Source organism: Phyllobates terribilis, unplaced genomic scaffold (assembly GCF_046119375.1).
Source record: "Phyllobates terribilis strain yellow unplaced genomic scaffold, ASM4611937v1 Scaffold_7__3_contigs__length_470593459, whole genome shotgun sequence".
Taxonomy (NCBI): Eukaryota; Metazoa; Chordata; class Amphibia; order Anura; family Dendrobatidae; genus Phyllobates; species Phyllobates terribilis.
In genome coordinates, this window is record NW_027362767.1 from 64,117,607 (window position 1) to 64,143,535 (window position 25,929).

The following is a 25,929-nucleotide window of genomic DNA, read 5'->3' on the forward strand; positions in this document are numbered from 1 at the left end:
GATCCACAGGCAGCATGTATCAGACGCTGGTTGCATAATTTAAGCCACATAGAAATGCTGCAACGTTTGGGAGAAAAACTGTCACGGCTGTGTAAGGTTTGACAGACAGTCATTCTGGATCCGGCTGTAGAAGGTCGCTGCACTTGGCCTTGCAGACACCTTCTTGATCCTTTCATCATCCCTCCCTCTCTAGGACCCAGCGGTGATCTCCACCTTCTGCTGCTAATTGACACACCCTTGCTGGATCTTTAAATACACTCAGTTTCTCCAGAGAGTTGCTGATGATAGAGTTAATTCCTCTGTTCAGGTCTGGAATTCTAGCAGTCGGCTAGATTCTGCTTGGAGTTCCATTGTAGATTGTAGTCGTTATCTCTCTGGTGTCTTCTCAAAGCTAAGTGTATCCCCTTGTATGTTTCTCTTGTTTGTCTTTAGTTGCAGTGGGGCTGACTAGTGCTCACCCCTCCCTTCCTAGGGCCTAGCTCTAGGGTCAGCCAGGGCTAAGGTATCCTGCTCGGCGATAGGTGCGGAACCTATTTAGGGACAATAGCAGAGTCATTGTGTTGTTAGATCTGCTTAGGGGTCTCCACTCACCCTTTCCATAGTTGCTGGACTTGCCCCCTTTTCCCATCGTTGTACGCTGGGTTCTTCCCATACCTAGCATGACATTATTACCAGCCTTTTAAAAAAAACTGACTTTTGGTTGTTTTTTTTTCCTGGGTTTATGGATCCCGTTTCGGTGCTAGCAGAGCAGATTTAGAGTTTGTCACTGGAGGTGACTGACCTTCAGTTAGAGGTTCAGCAGCAACTGCAGCGGCCTCAGACTCTTAATGTTGGGGACTCTGCTGGTAGGCCAGTCCAGCTTAAACCCAAAATTGCCCTCCCGGACAGGTTTTCAGGAGGTAGAGACAAGTTTTTTGTATTTTAAGCTTCAACCTTACTCCTCTGGAGATGAAGAGCAGCGAATGGGGATTGTGATCTCACTGTTGCAAGGAGATCCTCAATCCTGGGCTTTCTCTTTGCCACAGGGCTCTGCTGGCCTCAGATCGGTTGAAGGATTTTTCAGGGCTCTGGCCCTTATCTATGATGATCCTGACCGAATCTCCTTGGCTGAATCCTAGCTGCGTCGCCTTCAGCGGCGAATCGGTCAGTGGAGACTTATAGTTCCTAACTCCGTAGATGGGCAACCGACACCAGATGGAATGACCCGGCTTTTAGAAGCCAATTTTGTCAGAGCCTTATAGAAAGGTTAAAGGATTCCCTGGCAGTTTACGAAACCCCTGGGTCCTTGGAGGCTGCCATGTCATTGGCCATATGCGTTGATAGACGCCTTCAGGATAGGTGGGTGAGACCACCTTCTCCTGAGCCCCATATTCGGGGCAACGCCACTTTGCCAGGGGGTTCTGGGGGTGAACCTGTACTTATGAAGTTGGAGGAACCCATGCAGTTAGGGGGAGCTACTGCGTCGCTTATTTCCCCTGAAATCCACAAGAGAAAGGGGGGTGTTTTTTTTGTAGTAAAAAGGGACATTTTATTGGGGTCTGTCCCTTGGTTCCGAAGCAAAAATAAATTTGATTAACCCTTGGTAGTCTGGAGTTGGATAATCAGGGGGTGTGTTTGTCTTCAACATGCAGTTCTCGGTTTGTCCTGGCGGCAGAGGTGGTGCTAGAGGGCAAGACAGAAAATTTCTGTGTTTGTGGACAGTGGAACTGGAGTCAGCATGATTGATGCTGGGTTTGTGATAACTCATGGGCTTGCTGTACGTTAACTAAGCCCATCCCTATTTATGCCATCAACTCGGCGCCCCTTGCACAGAAATCTTTGACTCAGATTGTACATAATATAAGACTGAGGGTGGGGTCTTTTCATTATGAATTAATTCCTTGTTATGTCCTGGAGGGCCTTCCCACTCCGATTGTACTGGGTCTACCCTGGTTGGTGAAGCATAATCCGATTGTGGATTGCCAATCCAGGGAAATTATTGAATGGGTAGATTACTGTCATGAGAACTGCTTAAACATTTCCCTTTCTGCGGTATCTACGGAGACCTTAACTGCATTTTTGTCTGGTTTTTGAGGATGTATTTTCTGAGAAGGGGTGTCAGGATTTGCCTTCTCATCGTGCATATGACTGTCCTATTAACCTGACTCCCGGAGTTAAACAACCCAAGTCCAGACTGTATAATCTTCTGGCCCTGAGAAACAAGCCATGAAGGATTTCATTGCTGAGAGTCTGGAGAAGGGACATATCAGACCCTCATCTTCGCCCGTGGCGGCAGGGTTCTTCTTCGTTAAGAAGAAAGCTGGGGGTCTCCGTCCCTGTTTAGATTTCCGGTAATTGAATCAAATCACCATCCGAGATCCTTATCCTCTTCCTCTGATTCCAGATTTATTCAACCAGGTTGGGGGAGTTAAGGTGTTCTCCAAGTTGGATCTAAGGGGAGCCTACAACTTGGTTAGAATCAGAGAAGGGGATGAATGGAAAATGGCGTTCAATACCCTTGAGGGGCATTTCAAGAGTCTGGTTATGCCTTTTGGTCTGACCAATGCACCTGCGGTGTTCCAGCGTTTCATAAACAATATTTTCCATCATTTAGTGCGCGGGTTTGTGGTGGTCTATTTGGATGATATTTTGGGTTACTCATCTGATTTTGAGATACATCAAGGTCAACAGGTACTACAAATATTAAGAGATAACAAACTATTTGCCAAACTAGAGAAATGTGTTTTCACTGTCCAGGAGGTGCAATTTTTGGGTACCTGTCGTCATCATCGGGTTTTCAGATGGATCCGGAGAAGATCCGTGCTGTACTTGATTGGGACTGTCCCGAGAACCTGAAGGCAGTACAGCACTTTCTGGGCTTTACTAATTTTTACCGGAAATTTATCCAAAATTATTCGGTAATTGTGAAACCCCTCACTGACATGACAAGAAAGGGGTCTGATCTTTCTAAATGGTCAAATGCCGTGCAGCAGGCTTTTTCCTCCTTAAAGAGATGTTTTGCCATAGCACATATACTCAGTCAACCCGATGTTTCTCAATCTTTCATTGTAGAACTTGATGCGTCGGAGGTAGAGGTTGGGGCTGTGTCGTCTCAGGGTCAGTCCCCTGGTAAATGGTGTCCATGCACTTTCTTTTCCAAAAAATTGTCTTCGGTCGAGACAAATTATGACGTGGGTGATAGAGAGCTTTTGGCGATTTAAATTGGCTTTCGAAGAATGGCGACATTGGTTGGAGGGGGCAGTCCATCCTATTACTGTCATCACGGACCATAAAAACCTGTCATATCTTCAGTTTGCTAAACGGCTCAACCCTAGGCAGGCTAGATGGTCTCTGTTTTTTACTAGGTTAAATTTTGTTGTCACTTTCCGTCTCGGGGGTTAAAAACATCAAGGCTGATTCTTCATCCCGGACCTTCTCTGGTGGTGGTGACCATGAGAACCCTGCCCCTATTTTGCAGAAGGGGGTAGTCATTTCGGCTTTGTACCCTGACCTGGAGGGAGAGGTGTTGGAGACTCAGGGCGCCCCTGCCTCCTGCCCTTTCTGGGAGGTTATTTGTACCATCTTATCTGCGCCGTAAAGTAATTAGGGAACATCACAACTGCTTGCTGGTCATCCAGGTGGTAAGGCAACTGCAGACCTCCTTTCTGGTAGTTTTTGGTGGCCGGGGTTGCATCAGGATGGGGTTGAACATGTGTCTGCTTGCAGTATTTGCGCGCGTTCTAAAGTATCGCATACCCAACCTTCTGGTTCTCTTCTTCTGCTGCCTATTCTTAGCAGACCATGGACACACTTGTCCATGGGTTTTATTACTGACCTACCAGTATCTGCATGCAAGACTGTGGTTCTGGTGGTTGGAGATAGGCTCAGTAAAATGGTTAATTTCATCGCATTACTGGCACTTCCGAATGCCAAGACTCTTGCTCATGTATTCATTAATGAGATCGTGAAGCAAGCTTCACGGGGTTCCTTCTGATGTGGTGTCAGATTGGGGGACCCAGTTTGTTTCTAAATTCTGGAAAGCTTTCTGTACTCGACTGGGGGTGCAGTTGTCTTTTTTTTCTTCTGCCTTCCATCCTCAGTCGAATGGACAGACCGAGCACATTAATCAGAATTTGGAGAAACACCTGTTGACTTACCTCAGGTGTTTAGTCTCCGAGAACCAGGAGGATTGGGCATCCTACTTACCGTTGGCCGAGTTTGCTATTAATAATCATCGCCAAAAATCTACTGGCAGGTCACCTTTTGTTTGGTGCATACGGTTTTCATCCACAGTTTGGTACCTTTAGTGGGGAAGAGGCTTCAAGAGTTCCTGAGGAGGACCGTTTTTTCAGAGTAATTTGAAGGTCATGGGAGATAGATACAAACATATGTCTGACAGGAAACGCTCGCCAGGTCCAAACCTAAGTGTGAATGACTTTTGTGTGGTTGTCTACCAGGAATATCAAGTTGAAGGTTCCCTACTGGAAGCTAGGACCTAGATTTATTGGTCCCTATAACCTAACCGTCATCATTAACCCAGCAGCGTTTCGTCTTAAGTTGCCTCAGGCTCTTAGGATCCACAATGTGTTTCTCAGGTCTCTGCTCAAGAAGTATGTGGTACTTCTTGAGTCCTCCCCCCTGCCGCCGCTCCGAATCATGGATGATGGCAATTTGGAGTTCCAAATTTCGAAGATTGTGGGTTCTCATCTTCAACATTGTTCCCTTCATTACTTGGTGCACTGGAGGGGTTATGGTCCAGAGGAAAGGATGTGGATTTCAGCATTGGAGGTGAATGCCCCTAGGTTGGTTCGTTCTTTCCATTCCTCTCATCCAGAGAAACCTGGTCCTGAGTGTCCGCAGGCAACTCGTAGAACGTGGATACTGTCACGGATGTGTCAGGTTTGACAGACAGTCATTCTGGATCCGGCTGTAGAAGGTCGCTGCGCTTCGCCTTGCAGACTCCTTCTTGATCCTTTCATCATCCCCCCCTCTCTAGGACCCAGCAGTGATCTCCACTTTCTGCTGCTAATTGACACACTCTTGCTGTATCTTTAAATACACTCAGTTTCTCCAGAGAGTTGCTGATGATAGAGTTAATTCCTCTGTTCAGGTCTGGAATTCTAGCAGTCGGCTAGATTCTTCTTGGAGTTCCGTTGTGGATTGTAGTCATTATCTCTCTGATGTCTTCTCAAAGCTAAATGTATCCCCTTGTATGTTTCTCTTGTTTGTCTTTTTAGTTGCAGTGGGGCTGACTAGTGCTCACCCCTCCCCCTCCCTACCTAGGGCCTAGCTCTAGGGTCAGCCAGGGCTAAGGTATCCTTCGGCGATAGATGCAGAACCTATTTAGGGACCATAGGGGAGTCAGGGTGTTGTTAGATCTGCTTAGGGGTCTCCACTCCCCCTTTCCCTAGTTGCTGGGCTTCCCCCCTTTTCCCATCGTCATACGCTGGGTTCTTCCCATACCTAGCATGACAAAAACATAGTTTAAAAGTCTCCGGCGACCAAGCTGCGTGAAAGACTAAACAGACAGGCCAGTCCCTGGCAGCTTCTCCTCACCCTGAGCCCGTGAGCATATCCAGCCTTATCCCAATCTGGTGTTAGTGACACGGATTACCTCAGTAGTAAGATTGCAGGTACGGAAGTGCCTTGGCGGAGCTTGCTTCATAACCTGAGCTTTTGTTTGCAACTGGTGGAAGTGTTGACTTGAGACATCAATTTGCTCTTGTTAAAATGACCCTTCACCTTGGGATTAATAAATAACTATACATCTCACATTGTCACTCTGCCTTCGGTTGCCTCGTTTGCTCATATCTGTGTTCTGTTCCTTATTGGCCATGTCCACCACAGTAGCATAATAAGTGCAGTGGTAAGTCTAAACCACCTCTCCTCTGCCTTTTTCTGTGCTGTTGGATAGGAAAGGCAGAGGAGGCATGATTTAGACTTACCGTTGTGTTCCTCATGTTACTGTAGTGGCAATAACCATCTTGGAAGCAGAAGAAACAGAACACAAATTGATCATCTTGGAAGCAGAAGGAAAGCTATGCCGATCTAAGAAAAGGAAGTGGCGGGAGGAAAACAGAGGCACAAGGTAGGATGACTGTACATGAGAAATGTATAGTCACTTTTCATTCCTAGGGTAGAAAGTAATTTTACGTGTGGCGAAACCCAGTGTGTATCCGTCATGGTGCTTGTGAAAGAGCTGTGACACAGATTAATGTTGACAGAGTAAGAAAAACCACCAGGCCGCTATATCTGTATCATTATTCAGATTGTTGGGTAGAACTAAACTTATATGTCCTATGGAAAGACAGAAATACATAAAAATGTAAAGTTTATGGTGTTCTGCAAAAATGTAATTATGCCTCCATCTTCCATTTATTTCTGCAAAAGCCCATAATCTGCAAGTTGCTCAAACTGCAACACTCTTACAACTGTACTAAGCAGTAAGGAAATCAACAGTACCGATACAGCATTTTTTAAGGCCAAATTCAGGCATACAAGAAATACGGTCCATGTACTGACTTTGGGTCTCCCGATGCAAACTCATCAGCTCATAGGCATAGCTGCGGTCGTGCAGTTTGGGTCGGGAGCATGTAAGCCTGGTCTATACATCACAAACGTCTGAATTTGGCCAAAAGATATTTGAACATGGCAGTCCATGGAGTCCTTGTGGTCATGTATTACAATCATTTTGTTTCTGTTGGATACTCTGAATCAGAGAAATAAACCTTGATATGCCTCTGTGAATTTATAGTCATACACAACTATAATATAGTGTTAGACTGGTCTTATATTACAACTCGGATCTCATGCAGAGCCATAATGTGCTTGAGTTCATTCGTTCTTTTGGGAGTATTTACATATTTCATCAGCACATTTTTTGTGTGTGTGTGTTTCGGTTTTCCCATTACATTACTAAGAGAGTTCAGATCAGGATATTTTATGTTCCAAGAATGTATTTGATTAAAAGTGCAAGCTGTAAACTAGAATAAATTCAGAAGTGTGTGGTCTGTGTCTTATTACATGTCCACAGATGTGTGAGCCAGCGCATGCAGTGTGAATTTGATTGTTTATAATAAAACTCACTTGTGCAATTCTCTTTTCCATCTGTAGGTGGTGCAGATGTTATTGTCGTCTCCGTAACGGATCTGTTTTCATTAAGAATCTATTCTAAAATATATCTAAGATTTCCTATCATGTGGAGACTTTGTTATTAATTTTCAGCGCTTTATGAAATTTGATGTATGTTTTAATCCACAAAAGTTTATTCCGCTTCAAAGGGCAATGGGTCCATGCATGTCAGGAGACATCAGGAAAAATGTTTAAATGTGTTAGGTGGAATGAACCTTTAATTTTATGTATGATATACAGTACAGACCAAAAGTTTGGACACACCTTCTCATTTAAAGATTTTTCTGTATTTTCATGACTATGAAAATTGTACATTCACACTGAAGGCATCAAAACTATGAATTAACACATGTGGAATTATATACTTAACAAAAAAGTGTGAAACAACTGAAAATATGTCTTATATTCTAGGTTCTTCAAAGTAGCCACCTTTTGCTTTGATGACTGCTTTGCACACTCTTGGCATTCTCTTGATGAGCTTCAAGAGGTAGTCACTGGAAATGGTCTTCCAACAATCTTGAAGGAGTTCCCAGAGATGCTTAGAACTTGTTGGCCCTTTTGCCTTCACTCTGCGGTCCAGCTCACCCCAAACCATCTCGATTGGGTTCAGGTCTGGTGACTGTGGAGGCCAGGTCATCTGGCGTAGCACCCCATCACTCTCCCTCTTGGTCAAATAGCCCTTACACAGCCTGGAGGTGTGTTTGGGGTCATTGTCCTGTTGAAAAAGAAATGATGGTCCAACTAAACGCAAACCGGATGGAATAGCTTGCCGCTGCAAGATGCTGTGGTAGCCATGCTGGTTCAGTATGCCTTCAATTTTGAATAAATCCCCAACAGTGTCACCAGCAAAGCACCCCCACACCATCACACCTCCTACTCCATGCTTCACGGTGGGAACCAGGCATGTAGAGTCCATCCGTTCACCTTTTCTGCGTTGCACAAAGAAACGGTGGTTGGAACCAAAGATCTCAAATTTGGACTCCTCAGACCAAAGCACAGATTTCCACTGGTCTAATGTCCATTCCTTGTGTTCTTTAGCACAAACAAGTCTCTTCTGCTTGTTGCCTGTCCTTAGCAGTGGTTTCCTAGCAGCTATTTTACCATGAAGGCCTGCTGCACAAAGTCTCCTCTTAACAGTTGTTGAAGAGATGTGTCTGCTGCTAGAACTCTGTGTGGCATTGACTTGGTCTCTAATCTGAGCTGCTGTTAACCTGCGATTTCTGAGGCTGGTGACTCGGATAAACTTATTCTCAGAAGCAGAGGTGACTCTTGGTCTTCCTTTCCTGGGGTGGTCCTCATGTGAGCCAGTTTCTTTGTAGCGCTTGATGGTTTTTGCAACTGAACTTGGGGACACTTTCAAAGTTTTCCCAATTTTTCGCACTGACTGACCTTCATTTCTTAAAGTAATGATGGCCACTCGTTTTTCTTTACTTAGCTGCTTTTTTCTTGCCATAATACAAATTCTAACAGTCTATTCAGTAGGACTATCAGCTGTGTATCCACCAGACTTCTGCACAACACAACTGATGGTCCCAACCCCATTTATAAGGCAAGAAATCCCACTTATTAAACCTGACAGGGCACACCTGGGAAGTGAAAACCATATCCGGTGACTACCTCTTGAAGCTCATCAAGAGAATGCCAAGAGTGTGCAAAGCAGTCATCAAAGCAAAAGGTGGCTACTTTGAAGATGTAACATACCTGGCGGCGTCCTTGCATAGTGGTCCATCTCCCACTGTGCAAGAGCGCGCACTTGATCTCCAGTCCAGTCTGCTAGCCTGGCTTCCCTCCATGCTGTCTGCTTGCCTCTGATTCTGCTGCTTAAGGGCGGCGCCCGATCACTTCCTGTTTCTTGTACCTGATGCAGACACACCCCTGATGCGTCCTCAGCCTATTGCTGTCTGTCACCTGGTATTTAATCCAGCTCCTCCCAAGAAACCCGGCCTGAGCATTGTGTTCTGTCAGTTGGCTTCTGTCGCTGTCGTGCCAGGTCCTTTCCTGTTCCCTGCCTTCGGTATCAATTCCCGTGTCTGAACTGTGTCCTGTCTGTACTATCTTCTAGCCTGTTGTCTTCTGCCTATCCTGGAGGCTGTATTTCCAGGCCTGTGTGTACACGCTCCTAGCCTGTTCTTTCCGCCTTCTAGGGGCTGCATACCTAGACCCGTTCCTGTATCTTGCCTGTTCCTCTCTGAACACGCTCCTAGCCTGTTCGTTCCGCCTTCTAGGGGCCGCATACCTAGACCCACTCCTGTATCTTGCTGCTTTGTCTGTTCTTGTCTGAATACTCTCCTAGCCTGTTACCTGTTTTTCTCTATGTCCGAACCTTCCCTTTTCCTGCAGAATCTGATCCCGTACCTAACTCCTACTCGTTGTCCCTGTACTCCCGTTTGTGAGTTTGTGGTCCACTTGCTACTTCACTGCAAGTACCCTGTGGGTATCTGGTTCTGCCTTTCCCTTCCTGTCTGTTCCATGTGAACAGAGCCCTGTCCCCCCTGCTCCGCCTTGCTCACCGCTCCGGTGGTTCTTGCCTGCTCTGCCTTGCTCACCGCTCCGGCGGTTCTAGCCTGCTCTGCCTTTGCTCACCGCTCCGGCGGTCCTGGCCTGCTCTGACCCTTTGCTCACTGCTCCGGCAGTCTTCCTCCGCTCTGACCCTTTGCTCACTGCTCCGGCAGTCTCTCTCTGCTCTACCCCTTTGCTCGCTGCTCCAGCAGTCTCACTCTGCTCTGACCCCTTTGCTCGCTGCTCCGGCAGTCTCGCTCTGCTCTGACCCCTTTGCTCGCTGCTCCGGCAGTCTCTCTCTGCTCTGACCCTTTGCTCGCTGCTCCGGCAGTCTCGCTCTGCTCTGACCCTTTGCTCGCTGCTCCGGCAGTCTCGCTCTGCTCTGACCCTTTGCTTGCTGCTCCGGCAGTCTCGCTCTGCTCTGACCCTTTGCTCGCTGCTTCGGCAGTCTCGTCCTGCTCCTCTCTCGCGCACCGCTCCAGGCGGCCTTGTCCTGCTCTTCTCTCGCTCACCGCTCCAGGCGGTCTCGTCTTGTTCTGCTCTTGCTCGCCGCTCTGGGCGGCCTCACTCTGCTGTTTGTCCACCGCGTCTGCGGTTCTGTTCCTGAGTCCCAGTCTGTACTGGGTCCTATCCACTCGGTGCTCCAACCTGTCGTACCTGCCAGTACCTCCCTGCCTGCATACCAGTCGTGCTTGCCAGCATCCGCCAGTCTGCATACCAGCCGTGTCTGCCTATGCCCAGCAGTCTGTGTGCCAGCCTAGCCTGCCTGTTCCTGTATTCCCCTGTGTGGGTCAACAACCGTGTCCGGGGTCTGTCCTGGAGTAGCACCTGGTCCCTCTGCTCGGTTCCTCCTTGGTGCACTGGCGTCGTATGCCGTTGTGCGACCCTGGTCGGATCGGGTGGATACTTAGTTACGCCCCTCCAGGCATTCACTCTCCGGCACGGTCCAGTGGAATCACTACATATACACGCACACGCCACTCAGCCCGGGCGTGTGCATTACAGCATGCTCAGGCCATGGTTCTCGTTGAGCCCCACGGCCTTCGCTCTCTGAGACTTTTTCCAGCGAATACATGCATCTAGAGGAAATTTATTTTTTTTGCTACCAGCTGAGTTCCCGGCGAATTATGCATCCGTCCAGATGGATCTATCAGCACTCGTTCCTGCAGATCCGCCACTGTACTATGGGGATCCAAGACTGAGTCGTGCATTTGTGGAGCAATGCATGCTACACTTCAAGTTCTACCCTCTTTGTTTTCCCACCGATCGGGCTAAGGTGGGATTCATGATGTCTTACCTAGCGGGTGATGCCTTGAAATGGATCACCCCCCTATGGGACGCACAGGATCCTATCATCCTGGACATAATGGCCTTCCTAGTGGCCTTTCTAATGGTCTTCGATGACCCTAATCCAGAGGCTGCTGCTGAAGCTTCACTTCCCAATAACCCGGAGCAGCCCCGTAGGGGTAATGTGTGTGGGTAGCGCACTAGTCCTCCTGCCCGAAGAGACTACTGCCCACCCAGAATCCACACAGGATGACTACGCTCTCCGGAATACTCCTCCCAACCTCAAGAGGCAGTCCAGACGTGCTAGGCGTAGAGACAAGCCGTCACGCCAGGGTCTGTCCTCCCAAAGAACTCCTGACCCCAACCTGGAAGTCCCTGCTGAAGCTTCACTTCCCTGTATCCCGGAGCAGCCCCGACGGGTAATGTGCGTGGGCAGCGCACCAGTTCTCCTGCCCGAAGAGACTTCTGCCCACCTAAAATCCACACAGGAGGACTTCCTGCACCCGGTATCTGATGCTTCACCCACTTTATCCGGTGAGCCTGTCCAAGGGTACTCCGAAGCAGTGATTACCTCCGAGTCTGTGCGTCTCTACTACCTGGCGGAGGACCCCTTGTTGCCTCCTGAATCCTCCGGGATACCACCTGATGACAAATAGAGAGAGACTTCCCTACACCCGGTACCCGATACTTCGTCCGCTCCGTCCTGTGAGCCTGACAATGGGTACCTCAAAGCGGTAGTTAACCCCGAGTCTCTACACCCCTCCGACCAGGCGGAGGACCTCCAGTTGTCTCCAGAACCCTTCGGGGTGCTACCTGGTAGCGAATGGACAGAGTCTTCCCTATACTCTGTACCTGATACCTCGCCCGCTTCGTCCAGTGAGTCCGACCTAGTGTACTCCGAAGCAGAAGTTATCCCCGAGTCTCTACACCCCTCTGACCAGGCGGAGGACCTCCAGTTGTCTCCTGAACTCTTCGGGGTGCTACCTGATAATAAGTGGAGAGAGACTTCCTTGTGTGCTGTTCCTGGTACTCCACCCGTTTCGTCTGTTGCTGAGGATGGCTGGATAGGAGGTAGCATCCTAGCTAACCAGATGAGACCAGTTTTTCCTGGGGACAGTGGAAGTGATCTCCTTGAAGTGAAGGATTGGCCCTCAAATTCCCTGCGGAACATTCTGGCAGGCCTGAAGAAGAGGGGGCGTAAGGGGGGGGGTACTGTAACATACCTGGCGGCGTCCTTGCATAGTGGTCCATCTCCCACTGTGCAAGAGCGCGCACTTGATCTCCAGTCCAGTCTGCTAGCCTGGCTTCCCTCCATGCTGTCTGCTTGCCTCTGATTCTGCTGCTTAAGGGCGGCGCCCGATCACTTCCTGTTTCTTGTACCTGCTGCAGACACACCCCTGATGCATCCTCAGCCTATTGCTGTCTGTCACCTGGTATTTAACCCAGCTCCTCCCAAGAAACCCGGCCTGAGCATTGTGTTCTGTCAGTTGGCTTCTGTCGCTGTCGTGCCAGGTCCTTTCCTGTTCCCTGCCTTCGGTATCAGTTCCCGTGTCTGAACTGTGTCCTGTCTGTACTATCTTCTAGCCTGTTGTCTTCTGCCTATCCTGGAGGCTGTATTTCCAGGCCTGTGTGTACACACTCCTAGCCTGTTCTTTCCGCCTTCTAGGGGCTGCATACCTAGACCCATTCCTGTATCTTGCCTGTTCCTGTCTGAACACGCTCCTAGCCTGTTCGTTCCGCCTTCTAGGGGCCGCATACCTAGACCCACTCCTGTATCTTGCTGCTTTGTCTGTTCTTGTCTGAATACTCTCCTAGCCTGTTACCTGTTTTTCTCTATGTCCGAACCTTCCCTTTTCCTGCAGAATCTGATCCCGTACCTAACTCCTACTCGTTGTCCCTGTACTCCCGTTTGTGAGTTTGTGGTCCACTTGCTACTTCACTGCAAGTACCCTGTGGGTATCTGGTTCTGCCTTTCCCTTCCTGTCTGTTCCATGTGAACAGAGCCCTGTCCCCCTGCTCTGCCTTGCTCACCGCTCCGGCGGTTCTAGCCTGCTCTGCCTTTGCTCACCGCTCCGGCGGTTCTGGCCTGCTCTGACCCTTTGCTCACTGCTCCGGCAGTCTTCTTCCGCTCTGACCCTTTGCTCACTGCTCCGGCAGTCTCGCTCTGCTCTACCCCTTTGCTCCCTGCTCCAGCAGTCTCGCTCTGCTCTGACCCCTTTGCTCGCTGCTCCGGCAGTCTCGCTCTGCTCTGACCCCTTTGCTCGCTGCTCCGGCAGTCTCTCTCTGCTCTGACCCTTTGCTCGCTGCTCCGGCAGTCTCTCTCTGCTCTGACCCTTTGCTCGCTGCTCCGGCAGTCTCGCTCTGCTATGACCCTTTGCTCGCTGCTCCGGCAGTCTCGCTCTGCTCTGACCCTTTGCTCGCTGCTTCGGCAGTCTCGTCCTGCTCCTCTCTCGCGCACCGCTTCAGGCGGCCTCGTCCTGCTCTTCTCCCGCTCACCGCTCCAGGCGGTCTCGTCTTGTTCTGCTCTTGCTCGCTGCTCTGGGCGGCCTCACTCTGCTGTTTGTCCACCGCGTCTGCGGTTCTGTTCCTGAGTCCCAGTCTGTACTGGGTCCTATCCACTCGGTGCTCCAACCTGTCGTACCTGCCAGTACCTCCCTGCCTGCATACCAGTCGTGCTTGCCAGCATCCGCCAGTCTGCATACCAGCCGTGTCTGCCTATGCCCAGCAGTCTGTGTGCCAGCCTAGCCTGCCTGTTCCTGTATTCCCCTGTGTGGGTCAACAGCCGTGTCCGGGGTCTGTCCTGGAGTAGCACCTAGTCCCTCTGCTCGGTTCCTCCTTGGTGCACTGGCGTCGTATGCCGTCGTGCGACCCTGGTCGGATCGGGTGGATACTTAGTTACGCCCCTCCAGGCATTCACTCTCCGGCACGGTCCAGTGGAATCACTACATATACACGCACACACCACTCAGCCCAGGCGTGTGCATTACAGAAGAACCTAGAATATAAGACATATTTTCAGTTGTTTCACACTTTTTTGTTAAGTATATAATTCCACATGTGTTAATCCATAGTTTTGATGCCTTCAGTGTGAATGTACGATTTTCATAGTCATGAAAATACAGAAAAATCTTTAAATGAGAAGGTGTGTCCAAACTTTTGGTCTGTACTGTATATTTAAAGGGAGTCTGTCAGCTCACACCAACTGTATAAACTAAACATATAGTCTTGTAGGGGATGTAGCCCCTATAAAAATTGTAGCTTTAGTTCTGTAATCACTGCAGAAATTTAAGTTTAATAAAATATATGCTAATTATGGTGCTGTGTGCACCCTAGGTGTGGCCGGTGAGCTCAGTGCAGCAATCCGCCCTCTGGTTTTGCATATCCCAGCTATCCTAACTGACTGGCTTGCAAAAGCCTTCACTACTGAGAGTGCTTGCTCCAGGCAAGCCTGCACCATCATTCCCCAGAGAAGAAAGCAGTGTATGAAAAACAAGTGAGCAGAACAGTGCACTGAGCCTTTTGGCCACACTCTGGGTGCACCAAACACAATAATTAGCATATTTTATTAAACGGTAGTTTCTGCAATGATTAGAACGCTAGCAGTGTGATTTTTTTTTTATAGGGTCTATATTCCCTACAAGGGTATGTGCTTATGCTTTGTCACTTTGGGACTTCCTTAAATGAGATAATGTGGTCCTGTCATGTAAATATACATGTACCTTATAAGGCCAGTGTATGGATATGGTCAGAGGTATCGCTAGCTAGGTGATTTCGGTCCCATGAACAGAGCTATATTAGGGACCGTAGCAGCAGGGATCTGTAATATATGGTACCAGGGGAATTAAACCTCCTATTTTACACAAATGGACATGGAGGGTTTTTTCTCTCACAGATTTCATATGCTATGTTAAAGAGATATTATTCCCTAAAATAATTACTTACTGTCCATATGGTAGTGTGACACCCCAGGGGTCTGGTTGTCACAGTGATAGAGATATTACGTCTGAGAGCAGGTGGGAGGTCCTTTGGTCAGGGATCCTGTGCATGCCACACCTCCTGCCCAGCCTTGGGAGGGGAAGAACTTCCCCTGTATAAACCCGGGGCTGAGGCAGGGTTAGTGAGTCCAGGAAGAGTAGAGACAAGAGCAGCATAGGAAGCAGCAGAGTCACAAGGAGTCAGGGGCTGGCAGCTAAAGAGCTCGCCCTGACTAAGAAGATTCTTTACCGGACCCGGAGTCCGAGGCTGTGGGGACTAACTTCTACCCAGCAGCAGAATCCGTCAGGCAGGGGATTTCAGGTCCCCTGGCCCAGAAGCCCGAAGGCCCGGTCACACGCGTGGGACCAGCACCGCCATCGTGGAGCGGAAGCCATTAGAAGGCCCCGAGTCACCGGCCATACGGGTGAGCACCACACGGTACACTCAGGGACGTGGGCTACTTACATCAGCTTCTAGCAAGGTAGCCAGAAGAGTACAGTCAGCTTGGGAGGCCTACAACTACGCCTGGCCAGGGGAGATCCCATCTGCTCAAGGACTGACCAGGCCCCGTTCGCTAGCAAGTACTCCGGGAGGGTCTATCGTTGTTACCAGTAAAGACCCTGAACGCTACCATACCGTCTCTGAGTGGTTCCTGCTACCCCCATCATCCACGTCGGCTGCCCTGAGGCCATACCCCTCCCGTTGGGGGTTATACTATCACGCTGCACCATCCTTCCACCGGCCTCAGCGGTCTGCCCTGCAGCAGCAGCCCCCTGGCTGCATTCAACGGGTGGCGTAGTCATCAACCATTTTCTACCGCTAACAGACTGCCGTCCAGTTTGACTCCCTGGGCACGGACCGGGTCACCGCCACGAGACTACAACCCTAAACAGATCCGGCTCCGGGTAAGCTCCCGCGTGCGCAACGCAGCGCGACACAGGCCCAGGGGCGCGTCAGTAGCACATGGAGTCTTTACAGGCCTGCCCAGAAATACTCTGGAAGTCATCATACAGGGCACATGCAAGTTGCAGTGCTGTGTGCATTTCACCCGTTTTTAAGTCTTAAAGCAGATCTGTCACTAAATTTCACAAGGCAGAGTGCATACATTATTAAATAGATCATTTAAACCTGGTCCGACTGGTGTACTTACTTTGAAAATCCATATCAGAATGGCTGTAACATTTTATATGAAAGTTTAACGCAATCTCAGCCCACCTAGCCTGATTGACAGCTCCTCAGTGTACCTCCTTCCTTTCGAGATCTCACACTGCTCAGTACAAGCTGCAGATGTCAGACTTGGCTGAGTGGACAGAGACAAAATACTCTTTAGACTCAGGAGTTGTTTCATCCTATAGCTGTGCTTATAAAATGCTCATTATATTATCAGGGTTATACAGCCATTCTGATGTGGATTTTAAAAGTAAATACAAGAGTCCCATTAAGTCTGAGAGATCTATTAAATAATGCATATGGTTTGTATTGTGAAATCTGGTGAAAGATCTGATTTAGATCACCAAATAAAATGCTTTTTAAGGTATGAGAATGTTGAGGAATGTATAACTTCTATATGTATAGTGAGAATTAATGGACATTTCAAAAGCGAGCAATTTTAAGATCTAATATGCTGCTATCACTTAATTACAAGATTTATCAGATTAACTATCTTCACCTATTCTTCTGATTTCCAGACTTGCAAGATTCCAATTTCTGTGACTGTCCAATGTTGGGAAAAAATTAGACTGCTGAAAACAAAGCAATGTCAGATTCTGTATTAAAGGTATTTTACTAAAGTTTTAAACCATGTTTAAAGGAGGTGCCTAGGGGCTAAAAATTATTTTTAAAAAGTGGTCTAATTTAAAAAAAAATAATACTAATGTCATGTCCCATGATTTGGGAATCTTGCAGACAGTATTGCACTATCATTGAGTTGTTATTTCTTGTTGTTTTGTTGCTATACAGTAAGGTTTGCCTTCCTTATAAGTTTGCCCTTTCTCTCTCCCTGTCTCTCTCTGATGTAGTTGTGATGTCAGTTTCTCCTTCCTTCTTCCCCATTCTTCTTCCTCATTCACCATCTTCAGCCATGTTAGAAGCTCATGTGATTCCAGCCTGTTTCCAAAAAAGTCTGTTTTACCTGCTGTACATTTGCACATCATCAAGAATTCTGCTAGAAAATAAATCTTCTTCTGAATCTTCAACAAGGTGCTTCCTGCAGTCGTGTTAAACTAATCTGAGGACATCACTTCGTGTGAGTACAGTAAAGAGACAGCCTAGAAACGGTGTCTCACAGCGCCCTATGCTTGCAGCTTAGTCATGGAGTCAGAATAACTAACCTTCACCGCTTCCCCCCACACCTCATTTCCATGCTCGCACTAATACCCCTGGTTATTTTCTTCTCAATCGGGCTGGAAATCACTGCTCAGTCAATCACAGGCAGGACACAGCAGTGGCCCGGCATTTCTGGCCATATCTAGTGTGTCAAAATGGGCCCAAGAAGTAAAGACCCATGAGGATCAGGTAAGTACCTGAACAGGAACAACGAGGGATCGGTGAGATTATTCCTTTTTTTTTTTTTTACCCAGTTGATGCTCTTTTAAAAAATTAGTTTATCCCTTGGCCAACCCATTGCTACACTCATCAGGAGAGCTTTAAACTAGAACAATGTGGGAAGGGAAGCAAAAGGCCAGAAAAAGCCATACAGCTGACAAATACTATTGAGATCTCTGCTACTGGAAGTGGAAAGAAAGAACAAAGACAAAAAAATCTAAATAAAAATATGGGAGGAAGAGAAACCAATCACAAACTAAAATGTTTTTATACAAATGCACAAAGCATGGGCAACAAACAAGGAGAATTGGAACTACTAATGCAGGAAAAGAAATATGATGTCATTGGAATCACTGAAACTTGGTGGGACGATACACATGATTGGAATAAAAGGATACAACTTATTTGCAAGAAACAGACTTGATAAACGAGGAGGAGGTGTCGCATTGTATGTTAGAAAAGCGTATATCTGCACAGAGATTGAAGCTTCAGAGACTGGGAGTTCTGTGGAAACTGTTTGGGTAAGAATACAAGGAGAGAACAACGGAAAGGACACCATTGTAGGCATTTACTACAGGCCACCTGGGCAAGCTGAAGATATGGATGAACTCTTTATGTATCAAATGACCAAGTTCTCCAAAAAATATGACGTAGTGGTCATGGGAGATTTCAACTATCCAGACATTTGTTGGGAATCTCTCTCAAGTAAAACTAACAGGTCAAGCAAATTCTTATCCTCTCTTGCTGACAACTTTATCTTCCAAAAGGTAGGGGAGAAAACAAGGGGATCTGCTACTTTGGATCTAATCCTTATAAACAGGGAGGAAATGGTTGAGGAGGTAAAGGTGGCTGGGACCCTAGGAGGCAGTGATCATGCTATTATAGAATTTTGGATAACTAGAGGAGGAAGACATGTGAAGACTCAAACTTCAAGGTTAGATTTTAGAAAGGCAGATTTTAAGAGACTCAGAAAGAGAATAGGAGGGATCCAATGGCTGGATGTCCTTAAGGACAAAAATGTCCAGGAAGGATGGGAAATTTTTAAAAATGAGATTCTCAAAGCACAATCGTTAACAATTCCGAAAAGTAGGAAGAATGGGAAGCATTTAAGGAAACCAGGATGGATGAACACAGAACTTAAACACATGCTAAAAAGAAAGAAAGAAATGTTTATTAAATGGAAAGAGGGAGGCATATCTAAAGAAGATTATAATGCAGTCTGCAGATCCTGCAGGGCACGTATCAGGTTAGCTAAAGCTGACAATGAATTAAGGCTTGCAAGAGATGTCAAAAGCAATAAAAAAGGATTTTGGGGGTATGTCAAAAGTAAAAGAAAAGTCAAAGATGCTATAGGATTTTTACAGGATGAAAATGGAGAAATGGTAAGAGAGGATGTTGAGAAGGCCGAACTTTTTAATTCCTATTTTGCATCTGTTTTCTCTCAGAAAGAAAATGTAACATCAACTGATCTTCACTGTCCTTTTAAAGGAATAGAAGAATCCAAGTTATCTGTAAACAGAAAGATTGTGAGGGAATATTTAGCTAACATAAATGAGTTCAAGTCTCCAGGTCCAGATGAATTACACCCCAGAGTACTGAAGGAGATCGTAGAAGAAATTTTAGAACCACTCTCCATAATCTTTGAAAATTCTTGGAGAACAGGAGAAGTCCCAGAAGACTGGAGAAGAGCAAATGTTGTTCCTATCTTCAAAAAGGGGAAGAAGATGGACCCAGGGAACTATAGGCCGGTGAGTCTGACTTCTATACCAGGAAAGATCTTTGAACAAATTATTAAACAACATGTATGTACGTACATGGATAAGAATGAAGTGATTAACCAGAGTCAGCATGGGTTTGTAACTAACAAGTCATGTCAGACTAACTTAATTTCCTTCTATGACAGAATCACTGACTGGGTGGATCAGGGAAATGCTGTAGATATAGTATATCTTGACTTCAGCAAAGCATTTGACAAAGTATCTCACACCATCCTTATTGAAAAAATGACCAAGTATGCAATGGACCAGGCAACTGTTAGGTGGATTCATAACTGGCTTAGTGATCGGACTCAAAGGGTGGTTGTAAATGGCTTCACATCCAGCTGGATGAATGTCTCAAGTGGGGTACCACAGGGCTCTGTCCTGGGACCTGTATTGTTCAACATCTTCATCAATGATTTAGATGAAGGAATTGAGGGTAAACTGATTAAATTTGCTGATACAAAGCTAGGAGGGATAGCTAATACTAGAGAAGAGAGAGAGAGGATTCAAAAAGACCTAAATAAACTGGAGCAGTGGGCTGCAACCAACAGAATGGTTTTTAACAGGGAAAAATGCAAAGTACTACATCTGGGCAATAAAAATGAAAAAAGCATATACAGAATGGGAGGAATAGAGCTAAGCAACAGTACATGTGAAAAAGACTTAGGTATACTAATAGATCATAGACTGAACATGAGTCAACAGTGTGATGCAGCAGCAAAAAAGGCAAATACAATTCTGGGATGTATTAACAGAAGCATACAGTCTAGATCACGTGAAGTCATTATCGGTCTTTACTCCTCTTTGGTCAGACCTCATCTGGAATACTGTGTACAGTTTTGGGCACCACATTTTAAAAAAGACATAGACAAACTGGAACAAGTTCAGAGAAGAGCGACCAGAATGGTGACTGGTCTGCAAACCATGTCCTATGAGGAACGGTTGCAGGATTTGGGAATGTTTAGCTTGCGAAAAAGAAGACTGAGAGGAGACTTAATAGCTGTCTACAAATATGTCAAGGGCTGTCACATTGTAGAAGGATCATCTTTATTCTCATTTGCACAAGGAAAGACTAGAAGCAATGGGATGAAACGAAATGGGAGGAGACATAGATTAGATATTAGAAAAAACTTTTTGACATTTAGGATGATCAATGAGTGGAACAGGCTGCCACGAGAGGTGGTGAGTTCCCCTTCAATGGACGTCTTCAAACAGAGGCTGGACAGACATCTGTCTGAGATCATTTAGTGAATCCTGCTTTGAGCAGGGGGTTGGACCAGATGACCCAGGAGGTCCCTTCCAACTCTACCATTCTATGATTCTATGATTTAAAGGGGTATTCCTATCCTATGGCCAACAAGGAGTACACATGAGGCCACTTGTCCATGTATTCTCTGCCAAGATGCAATAGCCATTTCATAAGGCTTGATGAGATCTGTGGAATTAGTTTGTCAATGTAGGTGCACGTCCCAGAATAGACTTGATTGATTAAAGCCAAGTAACAACCTTTACAGGATCTGTAATGGCAACCACATGTGTTGTCACTGAACTGTCCGAGAATCTCATTGATTGCCATGAGTTACAGCCCCACATCTCCGCTGCTCTAGGTTTTTATACTCTTACGTCAACTGTATTTACATTTCAGAGTCAGTCCCCATGACCTTTGCAGACTGTCTGACATTTTGATGAATCGGTTCACTCATCCTTCATCACTCATCATTAAACGCTGGGCAGAGATCCTTCTTACTTAACTATATATGCGTTTATGTCAAGATATTCAAAATTCCTAAAAAGCAATGATCAATCGGAATCCCATCATGTGCTGGTGGCAGACATTCTGCATTTGGTAACACAATAGTATAATATAATTTCTGTATCCCAGTAAATGAATAAATGATTTCACTAAAATGATATTTTATGACCGATTTCAGTATTAAAGTCTATGGAGCCCAATAAGAGGTGAGGAGGGCAAAGCTAGAATCAATATTCATATACAGCCTTGATTTATATGTGCATTACTGAAACAGAAGCTTTACTCTGGATAATACGTAAAAGGTTATTTCAAGCTGGTTTACGGTATTTTGGTGGCTGATCTGGGTATAAAGTGTCAACCCAGAGCACTTTTGCTATCCTGGGACTCTCTTTATGTATTCTGAATGGTAAATAGCAGTAATTTTTGATAAGAAACATCAGTCTTCCAATAAGCAGCAATTACATAACTTCAGTAAATCTACGACTGGAGAGAAACGTCAAGTGTGGAGTCAATTTACTTCTGAACAATGCAAATCACATCCATGGAGTAATTAAAATGAAAATAGTAATACTGCATATAGCGGCGAAGGGGCATAATATATCTCTGTACAGATCAATTGATAGAGAAAAACTGCTCTCTGTGTTTGGAATGGATTTAGATTAGCAAATACAATAACAAAAGGGAAAATATATATAAGTTAATTATTCCATCATTGGAAGTTAAAAATGTGACTAATTTCATGGATGGAGAGCATAAAATCCTGTGACCCATTTTTCCAACTTTTTGCAAGTTGTAAGTACAGTATTTGAAGAAAAAAAAAAACAAGAATAAAACAAAATGAGCATATACCCTGTAGTAAGTAAATAGTAATAGTACATGTAAATAACATAGGGAATTTAGTTAACACTATTTTGTTTAAAAGAAAAGTGTAAAACCCATCCCATCGCAACAAGAAGTACCCAAATGGGACCATCCTATCCTGTCTCTTGTATTAAAACCTTACCTTGTGTCAGCCGACCTCAATGTAGATAAGGGCAGAGCAGGACAGGAGCCCGACTGCTCAGACACCCACCCATGGGACCTCCTGCTCATTTCTTTGGTTAACGTGCGTGTATTTGGTAGCGATGTTGTGGTGTTTATTGACTACTTTATTGCCTCGACAAGTAGCTTTTGAAAGATTATGGAAAAAATAATCTGAGGATAAGTTAAAAGATGACCACAGCATTTCTTCACTGCAAATGTAGATAATCACCTATAGGACTCGGGCTTTAGGCTGTGTGCCCACTATGCCTTTTTTAAGCGTTTCCGCAGCAGCAATTCCGCTGCAGAAACGCTTAAAAAACGCTTGGTAAAAGGTCTTCCATGTTCCCCAATGATAATCCGCATGTGCTGTGCACATGCTGCGCAAATTTCCGCTGCGGATTATCATTGCGAAAAAATACGCAGCACTACCAATTATTTTGCGGAAATGCTGCGTTTTCGCCGCCATTGACTTGCATTGGACTGCATGTCATCCGCATCACTGGATCTGTACATGCAGAATCCATGCGTTTAAATGTGCGAATGGTACCCGGGTGTGGAGGACAGGAGACTCTCCTCCAGACCCGGGTACCATAGTACCTGTAAAAAAAAAGGAATAAAATAAAAAATAAATATTATGCTTACCTTCTGATGGCCCTTGTCTCGACTTGCCGGCAGCTCGCGGTGGACTAAAGGACCTGCGGTGACGTAATTTAGTCATGTGACGGGTCAACCGACCGCTGACCATTCTTCAGGTGGCTTCCACTTGGAAACCGCTCCCTAGTTTATTGAATAAAAAGAATTTAAAAAAAAATCAGGCTTAAAGAGGTTGCCAAAAACAAATGAAAAATACTGCACAAGATGTTCAAGGAAAAAAAAAAAAGTGCCAGCATTTCCTGAATAGTCTTCGGTTTGAAAAACTCAGTGCTTCCTACACATCTAAAAGTCCTCAGCCCCAATTCCGTTTTCAAACACTGGAAAATGTCACTAGAAAAGTCAACCCAAAGTAATGGAAAAAACACTCAAAAAAATACCAGCAATCAAAATCTGCAAAAAAAAAAAGGACGCTTTCAGCACAAAAAGCGCCAACGTGTCCTGATGCGTCTTCCTCTTGGAAAACCCAGCGGGTTCACCCGAGTTTAAGAGACGTCCAGTGCATATATCCCATCTCTCCAATCTGAACTTGTTTCTTTATGAACGTCTTATGGTTTATATAGAGTTTCTGCTCCAAAAATTAAGCAAGAATGAAAACCTCTGTGTGAACACACCCTAATGTTCCTTAATTTGAATAACGTCTTGGAAAGTTGATTAAATTACCATATGTCATGTTTTCCTGTCATTCCATAATACATGAATATTGAATAATCTCCGTATTTGTATAACATTGCGAATAACACTGTGGTAACGGAATGACTGATAAGCTTAAAAGGCACAAAGTGAGAGAGACATGAGCAGCGCATCAAGACATATCCAAGCTAGAATAAAACAATAAGTAAGGGTCAGGGTTCATGTCTCATCTGGTTCCTGATGCCTGGCGCTTTCCTTCTCCCCAAAAATCCTTTTGATAGCAAAGAATAGCTAATGTACATAATCTTATCACACCTTCAGCAGGAGTTACTTTTACATGACCCTTTTTGTGACTTTGATTGCAGAGGCCGGGATTGTCTCCACATGTCTGCCCTCCTGTTGTTTCCTTAGCTATAGTTTGCTCTTTACAGCATAGTTGTATGAGCTTACTATTTGAAGGTGCAAAAAACATATTAAGCTGCAGCTAATATTATTCAGTCCTCTGTACGTAAATATATCTAGAGATTCTTGGAATTGGAAATCGAAAACATCAATAAGTCTAGAGATTTTTTGCAATTTTTGGTTATCTCAATAGAGAACAATGTTTGCAGCCTCTTCCCAGCCTGCAGCATTTGATTGCTAGGAATAATAATTTGCATTTGATTTACTATCCCTTTAAGAGAATATTTACATACTGCAGATTTGTTAAATAAATTTCTTGAATTTTCCAATGCATCTGAACAGCCTTTACAGAAATCCATGCAGATCCTGCAAAAGCAATCCTATACAGAAAGCTGCTCCAGGAAACAGTCCTTTTTTGAGTGAGTTTTTAGAAAAGTTTTCCTAAATCCATTTTAAAGTGGCTTTGACGGGTTTGTTTTTTTCTGGATGCATTTTTATCAGCCTTTTGATGTGACACTGCCTGTATTGAAGCAGATTTCATCAGGATCTGCTTTAAAGAAGTGACATTTATTTTTTCATGCAATGAATGTTTGTGTGACGACGGTGGGTGTGGATCCACTGCGCCACTGGCTGGGTTTACCCTGGAGGAGATTAACTAAGTGACTACCTGGTCTTTACTAGAGCCTCTGATGGTGAGAATAAGCTTGGGCCGTTAGGGTAATCACCAGGTGCCACTCCAGTGCAGTCCCCAGACTTGCAGCAGCTGACCAAGAGGTCAAAGGCAGAAATACGAAGCACAGACGTCGAAGTCAGAGACGTGGTCAGGAAGCCCAAGGTCGGGGCTTGCAGCACAGGTTCAAACTATGAAGCCGGGGTCAGAAGCAGAGAGATGAGACAAAACAAGTTAACAAGCTGGACTGGTAACAGGAGAGACAAAACAATAAAGCACCTTGATAGGGAACTAGTAAAGACCTGCAACTAGGACCTACGCTCAGGCAAGATGCTCAAGGCAGCTCAGCGAGATGATCTGACACTGAGAGGAGCATGCCGTGAGTAGGACAGCTCTTGTAAACCGTGCGAGTCCCCAGCATGACAGCTCGATGGTGGAGTTTGAGCCATATTCTGCAATTAGAGGTGCCTAAATTCATGGGGAGCCAGAATGGAGATGTGACTAGAAATGCAGCTATCTCCATTGAAACCTGGTAAAGCCTTATCTACCAGGGAGACAAAGAATTAGGCATACTGAAATCCAACATACCTGATCTTTTTTCATACTGCAATTTGGGAACTGAGGAATTAGGGTATGTGCCCACGTAGCATTTTACAAGCGTATATACTGCTTAATTTCCGCAGCGTAAACGCTTGTAAAACGCTTGTTAATCCGTCCCCCATGGTCCCCAATGAGAATCCGCAATTTCAATGCCCATGCTGCTGATTTTTCCGCAGCGTTTTTGATGCGCTCAAAAATCTGCAGCATGTCCATTAATTTTGCGTTTACGCTTGCGGAATTGCCTTGTCAATAATGCAATAAAAAACGCAAGGCAATTCCGCATGTCACAAACGCTTCAAAAAAACGCTTGCCAAATTCCGCAAGAGTTTTTCCGGGAGAGGACTTGCGGAAATGAAGCAGAAATTTTCTGCTTCATTTCTGCAACATGGGCACATAGCCTTAAGCAGTCTGATATGAAAATCTTTTCGGATTTAATCTTATAACTTTACTTTGTTCTTTTAAACGAATAGGAATAGTCATTTAGATGAAAGAAGATCTTAAGTTCTTACGCGTTTCGGATCATACAGAATCTGAATAAGGATCCATGTGATCTAAAATGCATAAGAACTTAGTAGCCTTTTTAATTATGCTCATTTTATTTTTTTTTATCATGATTCATTAAAAGTAAATTTTTACTTCACTTAATTTTTTTCTGTGGATGCTGGAAATTCTGCTTCACGCATCTTGTACCATATGATCAAATTGTAGTGTATTGCCACAATGAATGCAGTTTGTCTTGAACTGTAGATTTTGGGGTACTTGTGGTGCTAAACAGCAATTTCAGTGCACTATGTTATTATAACTTGAGAGCATGTTCATGTAATGTGATTGTGTTGTGTTTCTTTGCTGCAATTTATCAGAAACCATGGTAAAAATACATCATTTTGCCAAGGATGTACCCAAATCATAGCTTATTGCAATTTTTAAAAATTGTGGCAAAAAAAACCCACATTGAGTGCACTTACTTTAATACAGTCTTCTTAATTATTGCTTTTGAGAAAACTACTGGATAGACATCCTCA

General features: G+C 45.4%; 1 long non-coding RNA gene across 1 annotated transcript in view; it reads left to right on the forward strand.

The window, feature by feature from the left end:
* Nucleotides 1–16,697, forward strand: part of LOC141152868 (uncharacterized) — a 270,377-nt gene extending 253,680 nt beyond the window's left edge. The window contains exon 4 of the long non-coding RNA XR_012247175.1: nucleotides 16,560–16,697. This is a non-coding gene — a long non-coding RNA (uncharacterized lncRNA). The remainder of the gene's footprint in view (nucleotides 1–16,559) is intronic.
* The last annotated feature ends 9,232 nt before the right edge of the window (nucleotides 16,698–25,929 follow it).